General features: G+C 40.4%; 1 long non-coding RNA gene across 1 annotated transcript in view; it reads right to left on the bottom strand.

Moving 5' to 3' along the window:
- LOC131276178 (uncharacterized) overlaps positions 1-17,784 on the bottom strand; it is a 90,515-nt gene extending 72,731 nt beyond the window's left edge. Inside the window, exons 1-3 of the long non-coding RNA XR_009183671.1 lie at positions 17,716-17,784; positions 17,089-17,132; positions 5,822-5,925 (exon numbers count right to left, since the gene is read on the bottom strand). This is a non-coding gene — a long non-coding RNA (uncharacterized lncRNA). The remainder of the gene's footprint in view (positions 1-5,821; positions 5,926-17,088; positions 17,133-17,715) is intronic.
- Between the last annotated feature and the right edge of the window lie 4,100 nt (positions 17,785-21,884).

Below are 21,884 nucleotides of genomic sequence, written 5' to 3'. Positions count from 1 at the left end.
AAGGTTAGGCCTGGCAATCTATGATCTACCACAAACTGGCTACCCTCCCATGATGTTTGTACTTTGGAGAAGAGTAATAGATCATGCAATGGGAGCTCTAGGAATGGCTTCACAGCAGCCTGGGCTGGGCCCAGACCCACTGCATTAGTGGAAGAGCAGTGTCTTTTGAACTGTGCAGACTTCACCTTCAACAGAGGCAACAGCCACTGTGGGCTCAAAAGTTCCTCCACTCCTCCTTCAGACTGGTGTTTGAAGGTACTCCCACAGACTAAGTGAAACCCATGAATGTAAAGGACTGGCTTCACTGGTATGTAAATTGGGCAGCCACACAGGGCTCCAAGCTTGGTTTAATTCTGCTATCACACACTTGGAATTCTTATTTTTTAACAAGGGGGCCCATATTTTCATTTTGCACTAACCCCACAAATTATATAGCTGGTCCTAACCCCAGGGTTCTTGAACAATTGCAGAGGGGCAATGATGAAAACAAAGCCTCAAGAAGTAGGTACTACTCTCTAAGCCAAACTCAGCATATAAATGCATTACCTTTCCCCCAGCATGGGACTTGACTCCCAGGAATGAGCCTCCCTGGCACTAAGGGATTACTACCAAGCACCAGCTGGTGATGCAACTGGAAAAAGACCTTGAATGAAAGGGGGAAATTGTAAAAACAAATGAGTTTATATGGCTTAGAGACTTCAAAATGAGTTGGGAGGTCATCAGAGGGGTCGCACTTACACACACGTCTCAGCAAGATCTCATATTAGCCAAAGTAGATACTACCCCAGTTAATGGTGCTCCTGAGGTCTAGGAGACACCCAGGTCCCACGGTCACAGCAGATGGCTCCAGAGTTTGGTGCCTTGCCAGTGGTCCCTACTTTGGAGTTTGTGCTCCCAAGTGTGACAGAGTTGGACTCAGATATGACTTCTTTACATATGCCTCTTTTGTCTCTTTTATTGAACCTGTGGTTGATGCTGGGGTTAGTGGGTATATGTCCAGGAGACTTGAATCTCTGTGCTGTCCATGTGCCACCTGGGCCCTGAGGCTCAGCAGAGTTGCAATACCTACTCTCCAGTTCATTGGACTCACCCAGGACAGCTAACAAGGAGGTGAGGATGAACAACCACAACACAAAGGAACCGAGAGAGTCTACAGCTGCAAACAGGAGAGTCCCATCCATCAGTCATGTGGGATTGAAGCCCCCTCTCAATTAAGAGATGGAATGGGCATCACCATCCCAGAGTCCTCAGGATTGGGGAATAAAATGTGGACTAGAGTAGACTTACTGGTATTCTACTATAGAATTCTTGTGATTTTAGCACTGGAAGAAATTATATCCTTGATATGAAGACAGTGACCACTGGAGTTGCTGAAGGCAGAGAGAGGGAAAAAGAGGTGTAATATGGGGGCATTTTTGGGACTGGAGTTGTCCTGAATGATATTGCTGGGACTAGTGCAAGACATTATATATCCTGCCATAACCTACTGAATGGATTGGAAGAGAGTATAAACTACAATGTAAACTATAATCCATGCTGTGTAGCAGTGCTCCAAAATGTATTCATCAATTGCTATGAATGTTCCACACTAATGAAAGAAGTTGCTGATGTGGGAAAAGTGGGGGATGTGGGGAGTGGGGCATATGGGAATCCCCTATATATTTTTTTTCACAGAAGGTATCTTTTATTTTTTTTTTTTGACTTTTAAATTTTGCATTTAAAAAAATTTTTTTAATTAATAGATCACAAGGAATGTTACATTAAAAAACATAAAAAAACAAAAAACATAAGAGGTTCTCATATAACCCACTCGCCACTCCCCACCACATCATTTTTGTAAATTGTATTTTTTTAAGATATATACATCACAAAAAAAATGTTACACTAAAAAATAGAAGAGGTTCCTGTATACCCTCCAACCCCCACCCCACTCCTCCCACACCAACAACCTCCCTCATCATTGAGACACCCTCATCACATTCAGTGAACACATTTTGGGGCACTGCTGCTTTACACAGATAATAGTTAACCCTGTAGTTCATACTCTTCCCCAGTACATTCAGTGGGTTATGGCAGGATATATAAAGTCCAGCATCTGACCCTGCAGTATCATTAAGGCAACTCAAAATCCCAAAAATGCCCCCACATCACATCTCTTCCACCCTCTCCCTGCCCTCAGCAACTACTGTGGCCATTTTCTCCACCTCGATGCTAAAATTTCTTCTATTACTCATCACAACAGTTTTATAGTAGAATATCAGTAAGTCCAGTCTAGTCCATATTTTATTCCTCCATTCTGTGGACCCTGGGATGGTGATGTCCTCTCCATCTCTAGATCAAGAGGGGGCTTAGATTCCACATGGATGATGAAGGCAATTCCTCTGTGTACAGTTGTAGGCACTCTGATTCCCTGGCGTGGTGGTTGACCATCCTCACCTCCCTGTTAGCTGACCTGGGTAAGACCAACAACCAGAGAGTAGGAGTCACCACTCTGCTGAGGCTCAGGGCCCAGCTGGCACATGGGCAGTCCAGAGATTCAAGTCTCCTGAGTATGGACCATCCCTAGCGCCAACCACAGGTTCAGTAATAGTGAAAGAAGAGGCATGTGTAGAAAAGTCACATCTGAGTCCAGCTCCGTCACACTCAGGAGCACAAATTCCAAAGTAGGGCCCTCTGACATGGCCCCTATATTTTTTAATGTAACATTTTGTATGATCTATGTATCTTTTAAAAATAAATTATATATATATATAAATTTTTTTTAAAGAAGTAGGTACTATACTTTCCGTTATTATGCTACAGGGAAAAGTAAGACACATGGCACGTTAAGATCAGAAATTAGCAGTGTCTTAGTTTGCTGGGGCTGCTATAACATAGTACCACAAATGGGGTGGCTTGAAACAACAGAAATGCATTGCCTCACAGTGTTGGAGGCCAGACGCCCAATCAAGATGCTGGCAGGGCATGCTTCCTCTGCAGGCTCTGGCATCCTGGCAGAGTCTTGCCCGCCACCCCTAACTCAATCCCTGCCTCCGTCACATGGCTCTCTTCTATCTCCATCTCTCCATGACCAAGATTTCTTATAAGCACACCAATCAATAGGATTAGGGCTCACCTTAATCCAGTTTTTGGGGGTTGTTTGTTGTTGCTGTTGTCTTCGTCTTCTTTCACCCTAATCCAGTTTGTCTTCATCTTACCTAATGTCTTCAAATCTCCTTTTTCCAAAAAGTTTCACATTCTGAGAGTGGGAATTAGGATTTGGACTTACCTTTTGGTGGGACACAAGTCAGTTGATAGCAGGTGGCATAGGTCAAATCACTTATGATATAATGATGGTAATGATGTCAAATACTTTCATGTCCTTGTAATGAACAGTCCTGTGCCCTTTACATACAACAACTCATTTAAATATCACAACAGCCCAAAGAGGTGGTGCTACAAGATCTGTAATTTACTTGAATACTCTTCCACATCAATGGTGTAATAAGTATATGCTAGCTAGTCCAAGCTTTAACTGTAAGAGGAATTTATTGCCCTAATTAAAAAAAAATAAATCACACTCCAGGAGCTTTAACTAATATATCAGAAAGGCCGCAGTCCAGAAGCGGCTACTTACAAAATTGTCATCTATGTTTTCATCAACACTCAAGGTTGGACTAATGAACATAATGAATGTCAGAAACAGACTCTTATGGATGGGATTAATGGTTCATTCAATGACATAATGATGTCCAAAAAGGACTCTCAGCGGGCAAAATTAAAGTCCACCAGCTAAAGTATTTGCAGGGTACCCTCCCCTCTTCAGGTATATGAGTCTCGAGAAGCACGGGACCTGCACGCTTGGGCACGGGGCACAGACCTCAATTCCTACATGGCCCTCTGCCCAGCCACTGCTTTAGAAGGATTTCTGGTTTCTTGATGCTACCTAAAGCAGTTAAGAGAATCCTGCCTCTGGTTGCTTCAAGTCAACCTTTCATGAAATGTGCTAGTAAAAACCACTAGAAATGACAGCGCGCCGGGAGCACATCACGCTCACAGGGAAGGTGGTATGCACCGTTTTCCAATAGCTCGTTACTGTTTGGTTAACAAATATCTGTATATAAGGAGGAATTCTGACCCTATTTTGTTACACAGTAGGAAGTGGTAAAGAGGCTATAGGAGACTAGCTAGTCCTCGCTCCCCTCCCATATCTTTGGTGGTCTCATCTTCCACAGATGAGGACACCGTGCAGCCAAGTCACAAAGCTACGAAGGGGAGGAGGCCGGAAGTGCCCCCGGGAAATCTGGGGACAGAGCTGTACTCTCAACCATTAGGCTATTCTGCCTCTCCACCCCAAAGTAATATATTAGTAAACTAAATCCATCCCTGCTCCAATTAATTTGACATAGATATATAAATAACAGGGCACCTGATGGACACATATTTGCAAGAAAGGGGGAAAAGAGTCTTACATAAGAAAGACAAAGACAACAAGTCTAAATTATTAGGTCTCTTAAAAACAGACTCCAAACCCCATATGTCTTCATCTTGAGAAAATTCTTCAAGGTGATGCATAAATTTTCCAAGCAAAGTATTTGCCAAGGCATCTAATCAAACACTTAGTTGGAAAACATGATTATAAAATTATTAAAATATGAAAAAAATGGTATCTTTAGAATTGAGGAATTAGAGTATTTGGAGGACTGTCCATTCAAACATAGGAGCAAGCCCACATGTCCAGCTGACTCAGGACTCTCAAAGTAAAACCTTGAGCTGAGATGGAATTTAGAGATAATATAATTTACCTACATATGGACTTTTTAAAAATTAACATAATACTCTAACAGCAATATGTAGGAGATATAAAAGTAAAGGATTGAGAAATAAAATATGTATTTTAATATGTAATATATGGACCTGACAACACTAAAAAGTATAACGATGTCACATACTTGCACATACATATATGTTCAAAATAAATGTGACTGTTAAAACGGCATATAGGAATGGTGGTGGGGTATTGACAATCCAAATACAGAGACTTCAAGGAATCAGAATTTTCTAAAATACTAAACTCTTGGCAGTCACATTATAGGAAAATTCAGTGTATATTCAAACTATAAAAGAAACATGTTCTATTTTATAGAAAAGAGTTTGTGTCTAGATAATTAGGTTTTTTTTTAAAGATTTCTTTTTATTTCTCTCCCACCCCCGCCCCAGTTGTCTGTTCTCTGTGTGTTCTTCTGTGTCCACTTCTATTTTTGTCAGTGGCACCAGGAATCTGTGTCTCTCTTTTTGTTGTTGTTGTTGCGTCATTGTGCTGCATCAGCTCTCCATGTGTGCAGTGCCACTCCTGGGCAGACTGGACTTTCTTTCACACTGGGCGGCTCTCCTTAGGAGTGCACTCCTTGCGCATGGGGCTCCCCTACGCGGGGGGACACCCCTGTGTAGCACGGCACTCCTTGCACGCATCAGCACTGCGCATGGGCCAGCTCCACACGGGTCAAGGAGGCCCGGGGCTTGAACCACGGACCTCCCATGTGGTAGGCGGATGCTCGATCCGCTGAGCCAAGTCCACTTCCCCAATTAAATAGGTTTTTCTCCCATATGACTCTCTGGCAAGACATTTTAGAGTCACACAGGGTTGGAGCAATGCTCACTGTGGAGAATTATTCCGCACAATATAAGACATCTTACATCTCCAGCCACCACACACTACATGACACTAGAGCCCCCCAGTCATTGTGAGGCTCCCATAAATTACCAAAACACCCCAGCAGGCAGCACTGCCCCACTGAGACCCCTGTGATGTGGTTTTCCCCTGAGAGCTTGAATGTCTCACCAGTAGTGGTGTCAGGAAGTGGCAGAGGCTAGGCTGGACACAAAATCCACATTTGGTTCTCCACGGCCTGGGCTCTGCAGCAAAGAGGTCAGGAGCAATTTGGCCTAGAAGCAGAATGGTAATAAATTACACCATTAAGCTCCAATTCAATTCTGCTAGTGTGCCAGCGAGAGTGTGACTGCAGCAAACATACTCCCCCTACCCCTCCCCACCTGCTTCCCCCTCCCCCTTTAACTCCCCCCACACACACACACACAAAGTTCAAAGAACTAGAAACTGAACATCTCCAAACTCAATGCAATACAGCTGGGTTTTGCCACGATAAGCAAAATGTCAGAAGTATCAAGACTTATCATTTAGACAAAGGAAAACAGCGCAATTTTTTTTATTCAGCCTTATCTAGGGAAACAAAACTGAGAGGATGTGTATATATATATGTATATGTACATGTGCATGCGCATGTGTATGTATATATAAATATTATGAGATTTATTACAGGATTTGGTACACATGAACATGGGGATTGGCAAGTCAAATTCTGTAGGACAGGTTGCAAGGCCAGAAGGTCTTTGGCATAGAAGAAACTTCATTTCTCCCTAACCAAGCTAATGGTAAATATTTCTGGAATTGAAAAAGTGAACTGGTCTAAAGTGATCCCATTAAACCTAGAAGTTCAAACATCTCCAAAAGTGATTTTTTTTCTTTTCTTTTTTTAGCGCTGTGGGCCAAGCTGAGACAATGAAGCTGATAGAATTGCTACGCAGAATCTTAAACTAGCTTAAGGCTGTCGTCTGACCTGACTTAAAAGACCAGTTATGGTTTTGTACAAAAAGACTATGGATTTAAAAAAATCCTCTTTCCAGTAACAAGTGGTGGTGATGGAATCTCAAATCTCACTGCCAGCTTGGAAGAAACCTCAAGGTAAAGACAATTAGGTCAACCTGTGGAAAGGATAAAGTTTAATGCTTCTATAACTTATTGAGCTGCCTTTTTCTGTTATTTTATTTTTTAATTTGAAATAAAAGTTTGAATAAAAAAAAGAATTAAATTTAAAATTGCATTCTATTTCCTATGAAATTTTTTTCTAATTTAGAAGGTTGGTAAGACCTCTTTACTATTTTAAACTCCTTAGGTACACAAAAAAACTTGTTCTTGTACTGGTTATACATAATTCATTCTCTAGAGCATAAATAAGCTGAGGAAACTAAGAGATGAAATTTGAAATAAAGGTTAATTGAAGGGAAAAACAGCTTCAGACATGTTGAAGTAAAAGAGGAAAACAGCCAAAGCACTTCCCACCCAACTGAATGGAAAAAGCTATCATTCCTTCAGGAAGTATTTCCTGCGAATCCACCATGTACCTGTGTCATAGTTTTAAAATATGTCTATACATCTCCTTGAAACTTCTCCCTTCAAAAGGTAGAATTTAATTTTCCTTACTCTTGAATGTGGGCAAGGCATAGTGACTCACTTCTAACAAATAGAATGTGGCAGAAATGAAGCTGTGTGACCTCTGAGGCTAAATTATAAAAGACATTGCCTCTTCCATCATACTCTCGTTACATCGCCTGCTCTCGGGGAAGCTAGCTACCAGCTGAGGACATTCCAGCAGCCTGTGGAGAAGCCCATGTGGGGAAGGACTGGGGCCTCTTGTCACCTTGCCAGCCATACTCACACAGCCTTGGCAGCGAATCCTTCAGCCCTAGTCAAGCCTTCAGATGACTGCTGCCCAAACCAACATCTTGACTACAACCGCTTGAGTGACCCTAAACCAGAACTACACAGCCAAGTTACTCCCAAATTCCTGACTCACAGGAACTGTGTAGATGATAAATGCTTATTGTTATCCTAAATCACTAACTTTTGGGGTAATTTATTATCAAGTAACAGATAACTAAGATAGCCTATTACCATGCAAGGTTTTGAGAACACAAGAAGAAGGAAAAAAACATAGTCCCTACCTCCTACTATAAGGAAAACTGCTGTCTAGTGTGAGCATAGTATCAGGTAAAACCAACAGTAACAAAACCATGTGGTAGACGCTATATTTGAAGTGTATTAGACAAGATGATCATGATCATGCTGCAGTAACAACCAATCCCAAACTCTCAGTGGTGTTAAATAAGATAGCTTATTCTTTGTTCATGTTACATGTCTACTGTGGATTTGCAGGGTGCTCTGTTTTTCATCTTCCTTATTCATGCATCTACGGCCACAGCGCAGTAACCATCTAGCTTACTACTGGATGCCAAAGCAGAAAGAAAGAGAAAATTTCCCCTCCAAGTTATACAGGTCAATTCTGCTCATATTTCATTGGCCAAAGCAAGTCATTATGCTGTGCTAATGTTTAAGAGGGGCCAGAGAACTATAACCCTAAATTTCCAGAGAAGGGAAAATAGGATGTTCTAAACCAGTGGTATGCTGGGTGCTATGGTAACATAGAGAAAAGAGCCACTAAGTCTTTCTCAGACTAGAAAGGATCAGAGATAGCTTTCCAGAGAAATTAATGCTAAGAAAAGAAAGTTTATTAACTAGTCACAATGGGACAGCATTCAAGATAGAAAAAACAGCATATAAAATTTTCATTTGGGGAAACGGACTTTGGCCCAGTGGTTAGGGCGTCCGTCTACCACATGGGAGGTCCGCGGTTCAAACCCCGGGCCTCCTTGACCCGTGTGGAGCTGGCCATGCGCAGTGCTGATGCGTGCAAGGAGTGCCGCGCCACGCAAGGGTGTCCCCCGCGTGGGGGAGCCCCACGCGCAAGGAGTGCACCCGTGAAGAAAGCCGCCCAGCGCGAAAGAAAGTGCAGCCTGCCCAGGAATGGCGCCGCCCACACTTCCCGTGCCGCTGACAACAGAAGCGGACAAAGAAACAAGACGCAGCAAATGGACACCAAGAACAGACAACCTGGGGAGGGGGGGAAAATAAATAAATAAATAAATCTTTAAAAAAAAAAAAATTTTTCATTTGCACAAGAAAACACCAAATGATGGAGAAGAGCCAAGCAAGAATAGAAGGTATGCACATTAGGCTGAATATGTAATTTGGGCTGAATATAGTAAGGTACTACATCCAGTCCTATTGTACTTTGTGGTTTGACAATCAACAGTATTTTGCAATGAGGACATTTGCAGCGGAGACAATTCTTTGTATGTGAAATTGCAGGATATTTAACATCCTGGATACCCAATCATTCAATGTCAATAACACCCACAGTAATTATGACATTCCTAAGTCCCATATCCATTCCAAATGCCCCCAGGATTGGGGAGAATAGTGCCCCATTGAGAACCACTGGTAAATAGAACAATCTGCTTTTCTTCTAAGACACAGGAAGTACAATCAGATTTTAACAAAACTCAAGAAATATCAAGGAAAAAATAAATAAATAAGTTCTAACTTGCACAAATTTTAAATTATGCAATAATAACCATTGGCAACTATGGTACAGAGACATTATAATATGAATTACATGCGATTTATATCACATCCTCTTACTCTGCCCCTCAGGAAAGGATTGCTTTCTCTGATTTCAAGAAGGGAAGTGATTGAAAGTAAAGGATTAGAGATAACTTTGAATCTGCTCTAATATGAAAGAAGACATGATGAAGTTTGGCAATTGAATTATCGACACAGCCCACAAATGATTGTGACACACCACTGCTAATTTGTTAATACAGAATTTAAGAAAGCTTGACTATCAAGTTTACATTTTTTTTCAAAAGATACTTCTGGCAACTTAGAGTAAAGCAAGGGCAGTTCAGACTTCTGCAAAAGCCTAAGCAACTGAAGAAAAAAAAGTTTAAGCAATTGATACTGAGGACAAGGGGATAATGTAATGGGGATGGATTCAAAATGTCCTTAGGAAGGAAGAATCAACAAGATCCTGCAGAATCAGTGTTCCAGGGAACACACTTTGGTAAAAAAAAAAAAAAAAAAAAAAAAAAACTTTTAAAAATCCATGTAGGAAGAAAACCTGCAGGATGGGAAAAAAAAATTGAAAACCATATATCTGATAAGGGTCTAGTATCTAACATATATAAAAAATTCTTACAATTCAACAGCAAAAAGACAACCCAATTTAAAATGAGTGTTGAGGAGGACACAGAGGAATTAGAACTCTAGTGCATTGTTGGTGGCACTGTAAAATGGGGCAGCCACTGTGGAAAGCAAAAGGTAGTTCCTCTAAAATTTAATTATAGTATTACCATTTGACCGAGCAATTCCACCTCTAGATATATATCCAAAGAAAGTAAAAACGGGGTCACAGATACATGCACATGAATGTTTATAGCAGCATTATTCACAAATGCCAAAAGTTGGAAACAACCCAAATGTCTATCAACAAATAAATGGATAAACAAGGAGGAGTTATTGCATCATGGTATAGAGTTTCTATTTGAGTGATGAAAAAGTTAGGCAATAGATATTGATGATAATAGCACAATATTGTGAATATAGGTAATACCACTGGGTTGTACACTTAGTGGTTAAAATGGGAAATTTGGGATTGTGTGTATGTTACCACAATAATTTTTTTTTTTTAAATCCACATAGCATGGATAGAGAAAGATCAGATTCCAGGTTCAAGTTATAATGAAAGCCATGTAATTGTAGTCCAGGTCTGCTGGTTCTGAGGTTTTGTCTGACGAAATTACAACAGACTTAAACCAGTTGGGTCACAGACAATTGCTGTGCTCTCTAGGCAGATAGTAGCGGCCTCTAGTAGTTAAAAGGGAGAGGAGCTCTGGTCTCCTCTACAATGACCTTGCTATCACAGGATGTGTTTCAAGGCCCACCAACAACCAGGGCCTACAAACTGCTCTTGTGGACTCAGTGAAGTCACAGCTTTCCATCTTTGTGTGAAAGGTATCCTCAGGAAAAATGCAAAACTATTCTAGCAGCTACCATTCTAGATGTCTGAGTTCACATGGCAGAATCCCCTGTTAAAGGTCATGCTCAGGGATAGAGAGAATCCTGGACCTGGGGCCATTCCAGAGTGAGCAAGAATCTGAGCTTGCTAGATTCTTATGTACCAAGGGTTAGCAAACTAGAGCCTGTGAGCCAAATGCTTCCAGCTTTCTGTCTTTGTAACTAAAGTTTTTGTTTTTTTTTTAACACACCCATGCTCATTCATTTATGTATTGTAAATGGGAAATTAGCACTGCAATGGCAGAGTTGAGTAGTTGCATGAGAGACTATATGGCCAGCAACTCTGAAATATTACCATCTGGCTCTGTATGAAAAAAGTTTGCTGACTCCTGTTATATCTTAGTCTTGCAAGGCAGGAATGTATACACAATATTTCGAATTAATCTGCATTTTTCAAGAAGCACTCATTTCACCATTGAAAAATAATTCTAACATCCCTTATGCTGAGGGAGCCCATGCTTGCTGTCCATATAGATCAGCCTTTTAAGGCAGAGCAGGGTGAAAAAAGGTAGGGAGTAGAGTTGGAAAGGTAACAGAATCATTCTACACAAGACTGTTACCTAAGAGAAAGAACACAAATTTCAAAGTCAGGCTTCAGGTTGGAATTCCAGCTTTGGTTATTTATTAGCTCGTAGAACAATGAGCATGTTATCTAGCCTTTACTAGCATCAGTATCCTTATCTGTTAAAATAATGCTGCCTACCTCATAGAGCTGCTGGAAAGATCTAAATAAGATAACCTCTCTGAAAAACCGAGGCCCCAAATCAGGTTTCCATAAACATTAGTTTTCCTTCACATTCCCTGTAGTAGAAAGATAGATATATTTCAGAAAGCTAGAAAAACAAATCAATCGGGAGCTAATACAGTCTTAGGAAAGGATAGTTTATCTATCTCTAGAAACTTTCCTCTTCACTGAATCTTACCCATCAGGCTACCTAATGGGATATATTAGTTTTAGTGAGAGAGTTTCATGGGTTATAAGATATGTGGGTCAGTTTGCATACCCTAGCCCCAGTCTGGACTAGTCGACTGCTTCCCAGAGGATGGGTCTCCACAGACTATGCTAAGGCAAACAAACCAGGGGACTCATACTCCTTGGCCAAATGGGCCGGAAATAAACGCCTGACCCTAATCAGACCCATCAGAATCTCTCCAGCAACTTTGGAATATCCACAGTTGGTCACCATTGGGCATTTGAGCAGAGAGGTCATTATAGAACTACAGTTGGGACACACATGTGAGCAGCCAGAACAAAAGGAATTGAGAAAGCCAATCAGAGAATAAACAAGCTTGCACACAGACCAATTACATGCCTCACCCCCTTCTCCCAGAAATGGAGGAGGAAACCCTGCATCCTAAGAACTTCCTGGTTCCTGGGTCCAGTTCCTTACTAGGTCACGGTGCACCTTTTGCCCTTGAGATACTCTGTAGGTTTCCAATATACTCTTTTGGAGCCTGATCCCATTATCTGGGTGTTATATTGTCTGTATGCTGATATTCTCTAAATATACTTAAGTATGGGGAGGTGTGTGCATCTTTGGAGTCATCTAATCAGCAATCCACACCTCATGGTTGGCTTCAAGCAACTGTTTCAAATTATCTAGATCTGTACCAAATGTTTCACAAATTAGCATATGTGCTGTTAGAAATAATTTACTCATTGGGGAAATGAGTAGGTTTAAATTAAGTGGTTGACAAGAAATATTTTTATGGACTCTCCACCCTCTTATAAATGAGAAATAAGAATCTGGCAGGTGCAGCAGCTTAACACCATAGAGTCCTGTGTCTCCCCCCAATGCACAATGGGGGTTCTGCTGCCTCAGCCAACTAAAAGGTTCACTGATCTTGCCCTGGGAGTATTACTACATTGGTCTCAGAATGAGCTAATCATGCAAGAGGCTTATCAGAGGCCTAAGTGCAGGGAGCCTACAGGAAGAGTTTGTACAAGTGCTTTGGTGCCTGCCTTCTAGTATGTGTTTGATTTCCTTGTGGTGAGGATTGAGGGTAAGAGACATCATACCTACTTACCTCTGGTCACAGGGGGCACCAAGATTTGTCAAAAGAACAATCATTAAACAGTCAGGCTGTCTTAGGCAGAGTCACAAAGTCTAGGTGTTTCTTCCCTGAAACTAAATGATCCCTGAACACAACAGGACTGGTGTGTTTATGTGTTAGCTACATAGACACTGCATATATTTACTGGGCCTTCTGGAGATAAGGTGTTAACATAAAGGAATGATTTCCCTGGGGAGACTCAGTCATGGAATCTCAGTAACGCAAAGAAGTACCTGGGAACAGGAGATTTTGAGACCCCTTAAATTTGAAGCACAGGCAAATATTTGACTACTTTTGAATTTCGGTTGATTTGTATCTTTTGTTCTCACCCATTTTTCCTTTTCAGATATGTATAGACCCAGCTGCATTTTATCTTCTATTGTGGCATTTCTCAACTAGCTCCTTAGAATCACCTAGATTTGTTTCATTCACTATCCACCCACCCACCCACCCACACACACACACACACACACACAAATTTCTATTTAGTCGGGCTGGAATTGGGTTGGTAGTCTTCTAAGAGCCCCAGGTAATATTAAGGTAGCCATGGGCCAGGCGTTCTATACGCATTTTCTCATGAGATTCCCAGGAGGGTCATCATCGTACAAGGAGGAACCCAAGGCCCAGAAAGTTATAAATGCCCAAGATGAATTAGCAAGAAAATTATAAAACAAGATTTGAACATGGTTTAATTTCAAATCCAATGTTTTTTCCCCTGATTTGATTGGTCTCCTAGAAAAGAAAAGTCCCCCATAGTTTATAGACCCCCAAATGACCCTGGGTGGGAGTCTTAATTCTGGTCAACACAATGATATTCTTCCCTGGCAGGGCTTAACATGACAAGAGCACTGTGAATTTAGAGTTGGAAGTAGCCCACTAGGGTCAGCAGGGGAGAGATGCCTCATGGGAATCCCTCCAAGAAGCCTCTTAGCCACCCACACAGCAGACGGCAGTTCAGTTACCAAATGATTGCATAAATTTTATTCTTCATCACAATTCAACCATTTCTACTTAAACGTTAACACATGACCGAGATCAATTGGCTTTGTCAAAAAGGAAGATATAACAGGCTAATTAATTTTTACATGCATAATTCTGAAAATGGAAGAATCGGGTGGACAAAAAATCTCTTGAAAATTGCTATGTACAAAAATAGATCCCAGTTCCCACAGGAAGTCCATCTTCGTTTAGCTTCTTCAGGAATGTATCGGCTAACATTCCATTCATAGTACCAATAGCAGATCTTTTCTTGAAAGTTCCTGGTTTATACAGTCACCACATGCTACTCTTGTTTTTTATAATGAAAGCAAAACAAAGTAAAAAATATATCTTTTGAATTTTCCATTTTATTATTTTTAGGTACTCTACTGATAGCCTTATTTTAATTTATATTTTTTATAAAAGTCCATTCTTTAAACATTTCAATTTGTATTAAAATACTTCAGGTACATGATTTTTTTTTATAGTTATAGTGCAAAATAGCACATAAAAAATGCAAAGGTTTTATATTGCATCCCTTTCACACTCAGAGGTAACCCTTTTATACCATTTTATTCCAAATTTTTCTGGTGGTTTCCACCATGTAATTTACTAAATTTTCCTCATCCCCTGTACATAGCTACTATTTTCTCATTTAAGGCATTTAAAAAAATCTATACCTTAACATAGAATATGGACTTAAACTTTCAATGATACTGTTTCTGGAATATGGGTAAAAGTCTCTCATCCCCTGTAACAGAGCACTTGACTGTCCCACATCCATTTTCCTCTCCTTTCTTTGATAGTTGTAGCTTGGCATATGGCCTCTTGCACAGAACTGCATTTCTCAGCCTCCCTAGCAGGTTTGTATGGTCACGTGACTTTATGGCCACAAGGATATGAAGAGAAATTATGAATGCCAATTGAAGTCATTTTTTAAGATATGAGTGAAACTTACCTACCCATTTCCTTTTTCCTACCTTAAAGTAGGTGATAGTTGGAGGTCAAGGGGGAAGAGTGATTAGACAATGGACAATGCCATTTTACTAAAGAGAAAAATTATACTCTGATAAATAGATTAAAATAACCTTTAGAAAATGGAAATGGACAAATTTCAGTATGGTAAGAAGCTGTAAAATAAGAAACAAGATTAAAATAAAAAATCCCTGGAGAGACAAACTTTGTCACCAAAAATAAAAATAAAAAATACAGTCTTCATTGGAGAGACTTTTAAATCAATAAAAAAGCCAAATGACTTTGTAGAGAAATGCTTAAAGATATGAACAGGCAAAGTCAGGAAGAACATAAAAGACAATTAAATATAACAAATGTATAATCACTAATAATCAGAGAAAAACAAATTAAGGCAAAATATTTTTCACTTATCAGGCCAACATGTATTTAAAAGACTGATAATATCCAATGTGATGTGATTGTGGACAAAGTGCAGATAACATGCATGATAATGTAAGGTGGTTCAACCAGATAAAATGGCATCATCCACTGTTAAGTGTGTATAATCTCTAAACCAGCAATTCTACTTCCACTATGTATTGGATTATTGCTCATAATAGCTCCAAACCTAAAATAACTTATATGTTCATCAGTAAAAGATGGGTTACTAACTTGCAACATATCCACACAACTGTAGTACTATAGAAACTTTCTGAAGAAGCAGGTAGATTCACATGTAGTACCACAATGATGTTCAAACTATATATAACAGTATGCTTTAAAAAAAACAAGTTGTCAATACATATCAGTGTGACCCCATTGGTAAGCACAATGCTATATTGACTCATTGAGATTTTCAAGCTTGGATGGATTAGTTACAAGTGGGAAAGAGGGATTATGGAAGGAAATCAAGCCTGAGAAGGATATAATTTTCTAGGTCATACATGTCTGTAATTCTTAAATTTTAAGGAAAAAAGGGGCTTTTCTCTAGTTAAAGAATTTGTAACATCACATTAAAAAACAAAATAAAACAGCATCCATGCTGACTGAGAATTTCCCAAACTTCTAAGGTAATTAGCGCTCTCTGAGATTGCCTATAAATCAGGACTTTCATGGTGTTACAATTCATTTCATTCCTAAAGCCTGGGTTTCATGTAAGTGAGAATCCTACGTGAAAGAAACTTGCCCTTTTCCCTCCCAACATTTCATCACAAAAAATTTCGAAGATAGCTAAGAATCAGAATGTATGGATATGTGGTAAACAGTGATATGCCCCCCATGAAGTTTCTGCAATTAAAATTTTGCTATATTTTCTTCATCCCATACCTATCCATCCCTCTATTCCTCCACTGATCCATCTCACTTTCTCCTGCATTTCAAAGTTGGAGACATGGGTATTCTTCCCCTAAATACTTTCACGTTCAACATGCAACCTACTTTTAAACAAATAAATAAAGGAAATTGTCACACACCAGAAGAGACCACACACTTCATGTTAGACTCTCAAAGGGAGGGGCTTGGAAAGACATGAGGTGGGGGTGAGGGAGCCTTCAAAAGAGCTAATTAAATTTTGTTTGCCAAATTGGTCCAGACTTCGCCAAGGAAGAGTGGAGATACGCCCATACCTCACAAACTAAACATCACTATGATTGGTTTAATCAAAACTGTGGTTCAAAAAAAAAGAAAGAAAGAAAGAAAAATCAAAGGGAAAACAAGGATCCAGGCATATTCCTAGCTGCAAGCATTTTCCAAAAGGAGCTGGTGTCTCAAACTGGGCGGTTCTGCCCTGGTTGGCTCTAAGCCTTGAGCTTCTGGGAAGGTAACACCAGCCAAGCATCCTTTTAAGTCCTTGAGATATGGTCTGTTGCTATTTTCCTACAAATATTTGCATGTTGGTATTTCATGTTCTCAATTTTTAAAGTCTTATTTTAGTTACATAAATATCTTACCCCAAACAGTGCAATACCTTAATGTCACATACAGTGTATCAACTTTTCCACCCTGACAGGAAAAGTTTATTATTCATTTTCAAGGTAGTCACAGTCTTTTAATTTCTAATTGGCAGGTAACCTAATAGGATTAAAAAGCCATGCAAACCTCCTTCCCTTTGATACATAGGCCTGCCCGCCAGCATGGTTTATGGCAAAGCAAAGCAAAGCATTCTTCTTCCTAAACCAGAGAAAATAATTGCACCTGCTTTGGCGAATGTGCCCAGCATGGCACTGCCCATAATTGTACTTAAGAATATAACTGCTCAAATTATTTGCTATGACAATTCCATTCTATGGTTCCCACCGGAATTGGAATTGCTGAATACCTCAGTCCCCACCTGGGAGTGTGGCACTTACATGAAATTCCATGGAGCGTTTGTTTCCAAGGGAGTAGGTGCTTCCTGTGATAACAGAAACACAAAAAATTCCAAATTTTAAGACTGCCCAATAGAAAAACATTTTGGGAATGGATTATTATTTAAATAAAACATCAATAGAACATCTGGCAGAAAGATTAGAAAATCATTAGACTTAACTATTTCACCACCTGGCCAGATGCTACCCACTCCCAAACTACAGATGGTACATATAAATACAATAATGCATGATTCTTAGCGCTTGTATGGGGCTCTTCATCAAGAAAGATAAGAATCAAAGGAAAAGGCAGATTATGTATCTTTTTAAACATATCTATTTAACTTACATTCTTTTTTCCTAGCTAAAATTCTAGAATAAAATAAAAGTTAAAGCCACTAAAACTTGAAATGGACTTCATGGAGAGGAATAAATAACATTACATTTATCTCTTCTGAACATCAAGGGAAAACCAATTTGAGAAAGAAAAGACTAATTAATCAGCATAGAAATGACTACTTAACTTCCTTTGATCTTAGAAATTATTAACTAGTAAAGTAGCCACTCTGTTTTTATTAGGCACAATAAAGCAGAGAAGACAAAGGAAAAGGAATCAAATAAAGCACTGACCTTAAAAGACACGGGCAAGTTCTCTGCCACAGGAATTGAAACCTACTTGGGCTCCTGAATAGAACTCAGGGCATCTATGAGGCTAAGTGACTTCGGGCAGCCCATTTCCGTAAGGAGGGAAATCATGTGATCTGAGCACCGTGGCGGCCCACCATTGATTTGACAAGCTTTGGAGAGATTGTGCACAAAATACTTTCTTAAGAACTGTAGAAATTCCTAGGAGTAGTCATAGTCCTGCCCTCAAATTCCTTACAAACTTGTTGCACAGACTAAGTAAATTCACATATAAACTGAAGCAGCACACTGGGAAAACAGGGAGGCAGGACAGAGAGAAACAATGAGAGGGAAGGTCCAAGGAGTTTTAAACCCTAGGGAAGAAGGAACCAAGTCTCCAGACTCTCAGATACTGAGAAATGAGAGTCCAGGCCAAGGTTAGCTGGATCTCCAAAGTACAGACAGTTGACCTAGCTGACATCTGGACTGAGCATCCATTGCCCTAATTTGAAATCAGCTTACCTCCACCTATATAAAGGAGACTTAAGTATACAGTATCCCCAGATTATTATCCCCAAAGACATCTTATTTGCATACCATAAAATCACTTTGAAAACAAAAAGGCATGCTTACACTTGCTATTAATTCTGTAATGGGGTAATTATATCTTGATCATTTTGTTGTTGTTGTTCCCAGGACTTAACAAAATGCCTGGAACTTGGTAGGTGCCAAATTAAGAAGTGCTAAATGAATTGTCATAGAGATAGGAAAAACATCTTTATGACCCTGTAATTAAACTTAAAAACCACAAAAAGGAGCCAATAACTTTATATATATTGAACTAGGCATATTTCTACAGTTTTTTAATTAATATTTTATTAATTTCTGTAAGTTCTATACTGAACTTAAAGTTCTTTGTATAGGAAGCTAGCTCAGAGAAGGCTTCTTTACACTCTATAACCTTTAGGGAATTAGCTCTATAGAGATTCATAACCCTGAGTACCAAGAAGTAGGAAAAGCAGAAACTAGGCACTGAATTATCATCCCATTTTACAAACAGGTAAACTAAAGCTTAAAGAGCTTAAAGAGCTTCTTCTATAGACTCATAGCCACCAACTTGGCTTCTAACTCGCATGCTAGATAACTTCACTCAAAATCTTGTGAAAATGTTGCCGGATTTTGTCTAGGTTCTTGACTATGCTGCAGAAATGAATTTCAAGAGCACATCGGGTGAGTTAGGCCAGTGATTTATTCAGGTAAGGAGGGATGAGAAATGGGAGAAAATAACAGATCAGTGGTCCCAGGTAGAGAGGAAGGGGCTGAAAAGTGATAAAAAGGGCTGATTTACAGACTACAGTTCCCCATTATAGGTTATAAATGCCCAAATTTTACTTGCGTGGTCACATAGCAGAGGAAAAATGGTTAGAGCAGTGCACAGAGGGCAGGACAGGGGTCCACAGGGGAGAGAGTGCATGAGAGAGCACTCAGGCCCTGCACCTGCTTTTTAAACCATTAATTATCCCATCTCTTTGCTAGTGGCAGAGGAGGAGTTCTACCTGTTTATCGTTTTGATTGATTACCTCCCCCATCAATCTCCCATGAGGGCCCAATGATAAAGTCCTTGGGGAATAACCAGGGCTTCTCCTGGCTTCCAGAGGAAGTCTTTTTCTGAGTGGCAGACTCTTGGGGAGGGTCTTCCAGCAGCCATCTTGGGGTTATTTGCATCCAAGTGGACTTCTTGCCAGGTTCCAGATCCATCTATTGATTCCCTATCTTACTAGCTTGGCTTCAAAAACACACTCCTACTCTCTAGTTCATTGGACTTATCCAGGCCAGCTAACAGAGAGGTAAAAATGATCAACCACCACACCAGGGAACCAAGAGAGCCTACAACTGCAAGCAGGAGAATTGCATCCATCAACCACATGGGATCTAAGCCCCCTCTCAATTGAGAGGTGGAGTGGACATTACCATCCCAGGGTCCACAGGATGGAGGAATAAAATATGGATTAGAGTGGACTTACTGGTATTCTACTATAGAACTATGTGACTCTAGCAAATGAAGAAACTGTATCATTGATGTGGAGACAGTGGCCACTATAGTTGCTGAGGGCAGGGAGAGGGAAGAAGAGATATGCTATGGGGGTATTTTTGGGACTTGGAATTGTCCTAAATGATATTGCAAGGGCAGATGCTGGACATTATATATCCTGCCATAACCCATTGAATGTACCGGGGGAGAGTGTAAACTACAATATGAACTATAATCCATGTGGTACAGAAGTGCTCCGAAATGTATTCACCAAATGCAATGAATGTGCCTCAATGATTGAAGAGGTTGTTGATGTGGGAGGAATGGGGTGTGGTGTGGGGTATATGGGAACCTCTTATTTTTTTTAATGTAATATTTTTTGTGATCTATGTATCTTTAAAAAAAAAAAGACAATTAAATTTTTAAAAACTTAAAAAAAACACACACCCTCACCTATAACTTGAACCACAGCATTTCCTCCAAGAATGGCCTGAAAGTGGCTCTTTCTAAGAACTGCAATGCTCTTATCCTTGTAGTAGGTGGGATTCAGTTCAGTTGAGAGTGACATCAAATCCAAAATAACAGCAGCTTAATTCACATAAATGAAGTCCAGAGGGGGCACTGCAGGGCTGGTAGGACAGCTTCACAAAAGTACTCAAGGTCCTTCTCTCTTGCTATTCTATTATCCTCACAGCCCAAGATGACTTCTCAACTGTAATCATCACATCCATAGTTCACCAGCAGGAAGGAGGAAACAATAAAAAGAGAGTTTCTGGAAATCGCACAGGCTTCTGCACTTCAATCTACAACCATCATGTGACCACACGTAGCTACAAGGAAGACTGGGAAATGTAGTCTTCATTCAAGGTGGTCATGGGTCTAGCTAAAAATGGGAACTCTACTGCTAAGAAATAGGGGGAGAAAGATAGAGAAGGATATCTAGCAGTCTCCATCACAGTCAAATAATAAACTTAGTGGATCTGGTACAATCTGGTACAAAACTTGACACCCCATCCATCAATACAATTGAAATAAATATACACCATTATCATTTTGTTCTTGGTAACTGGTTCTGCTGGGTAGAGCAGAAAGGTCTTTCTGAATCAAATCAATCGATTTTCTTTTTTAAGTTTTGTTTTCCTTTATCTTTGTGTACTGTCCACTAAGTTATGTAAAAGGTATTTGTCCATTGCACACACATTCATTAGAGTATGTCTAAGCGCTCATGATGTATCAGGCACACGGGTGGCCACCGGCTACCCCAAGTTTCCAATCCTGTGGGTGGGAAACAACATTGCACAATGACCAGCATGCTACCCTGGAAAGCACAGGGTCCTTAAAGCACAGCCCAGGGGCCCAGATTCCTGTGAAATCCCTAAGATGAGGTATTCATGCTGAGCCCCAGATGGGGAGGAGGCACCACTGCGTCCAGAGTCACCAGCCACGTTCATCTGGGAAAGTCTCCCTGAATTGGTTTCAGATGCAAAATATACACATTTTTCTTCCTCCACTGATGGTCTGCACACTTATGAGAACTTTCAAGCCCATCCTTCTCAAGGAAGGCTCTGAGAAAACTGATGTCACCTCCGTTTCACAGTCTAAGACGACAAAGCAGGAGGAGTCCCATTACCGGACGGCAGTACACAGCCAGTGATGCACGTCCTCGCTGAGGACCAGGACTCGGTCTAGTGTCCCCATTAAGTTTAATACTCGGAGAAATGAAAGCATTTGCATAAAGCCACTGAGAAAGAGAAATGATATCAGAACTGACAGTTTCACAGTGGGTGGCTTGATTCATAGGCGGCTCGATGCCATAAATTCACAAGCCCAGGCCCTCAAGCAATGTTTTAGGTTGGGCTCGTTTCCCCTTAATTATAAAATAAACTAAAGCAGAGAAGGCCTCCACTCTCCTGAGGCTCCCCCAGGAGATGGGAGAGCTGACTGATTCCAATTCAATCCTATGTTGCTCCCAATCAATAGGCCCATTGCTACATGATGTAATGGGCTGCCTTCCTGCACGGCAAGCTCAGGACGCAAGGGGGTGGGGGCAGAGTCTGGGTAGCCCTCCCGGAGTTTCAAGCTTCCTTCACCAACAAAAAAAAAGCCAGAGGAATTCACGGTGACTCACAGGAAACTTGGCCAT

Source organism: Dasypus novemcinctus, chromosome 26 (assembly GCF_030445035.2).
Source record: "Dasypus novemcinctus isolate mDasNov1 chromosome 26, mDasNov1.1.hap2, whole genome shotgun sequence".
Classification (NCBI taxonomy): Eukaryota; Metazoa; Chordata; class Mammalia; order Cingulata; family Dasypodidae; genus Dasypus; species Dasypus novemcinctus.
The sequence above is the reverse complement of the archived record's forward strand: the minus strand, read 5'-3'. Positions and strand labels throughout refer to the sequence as shown.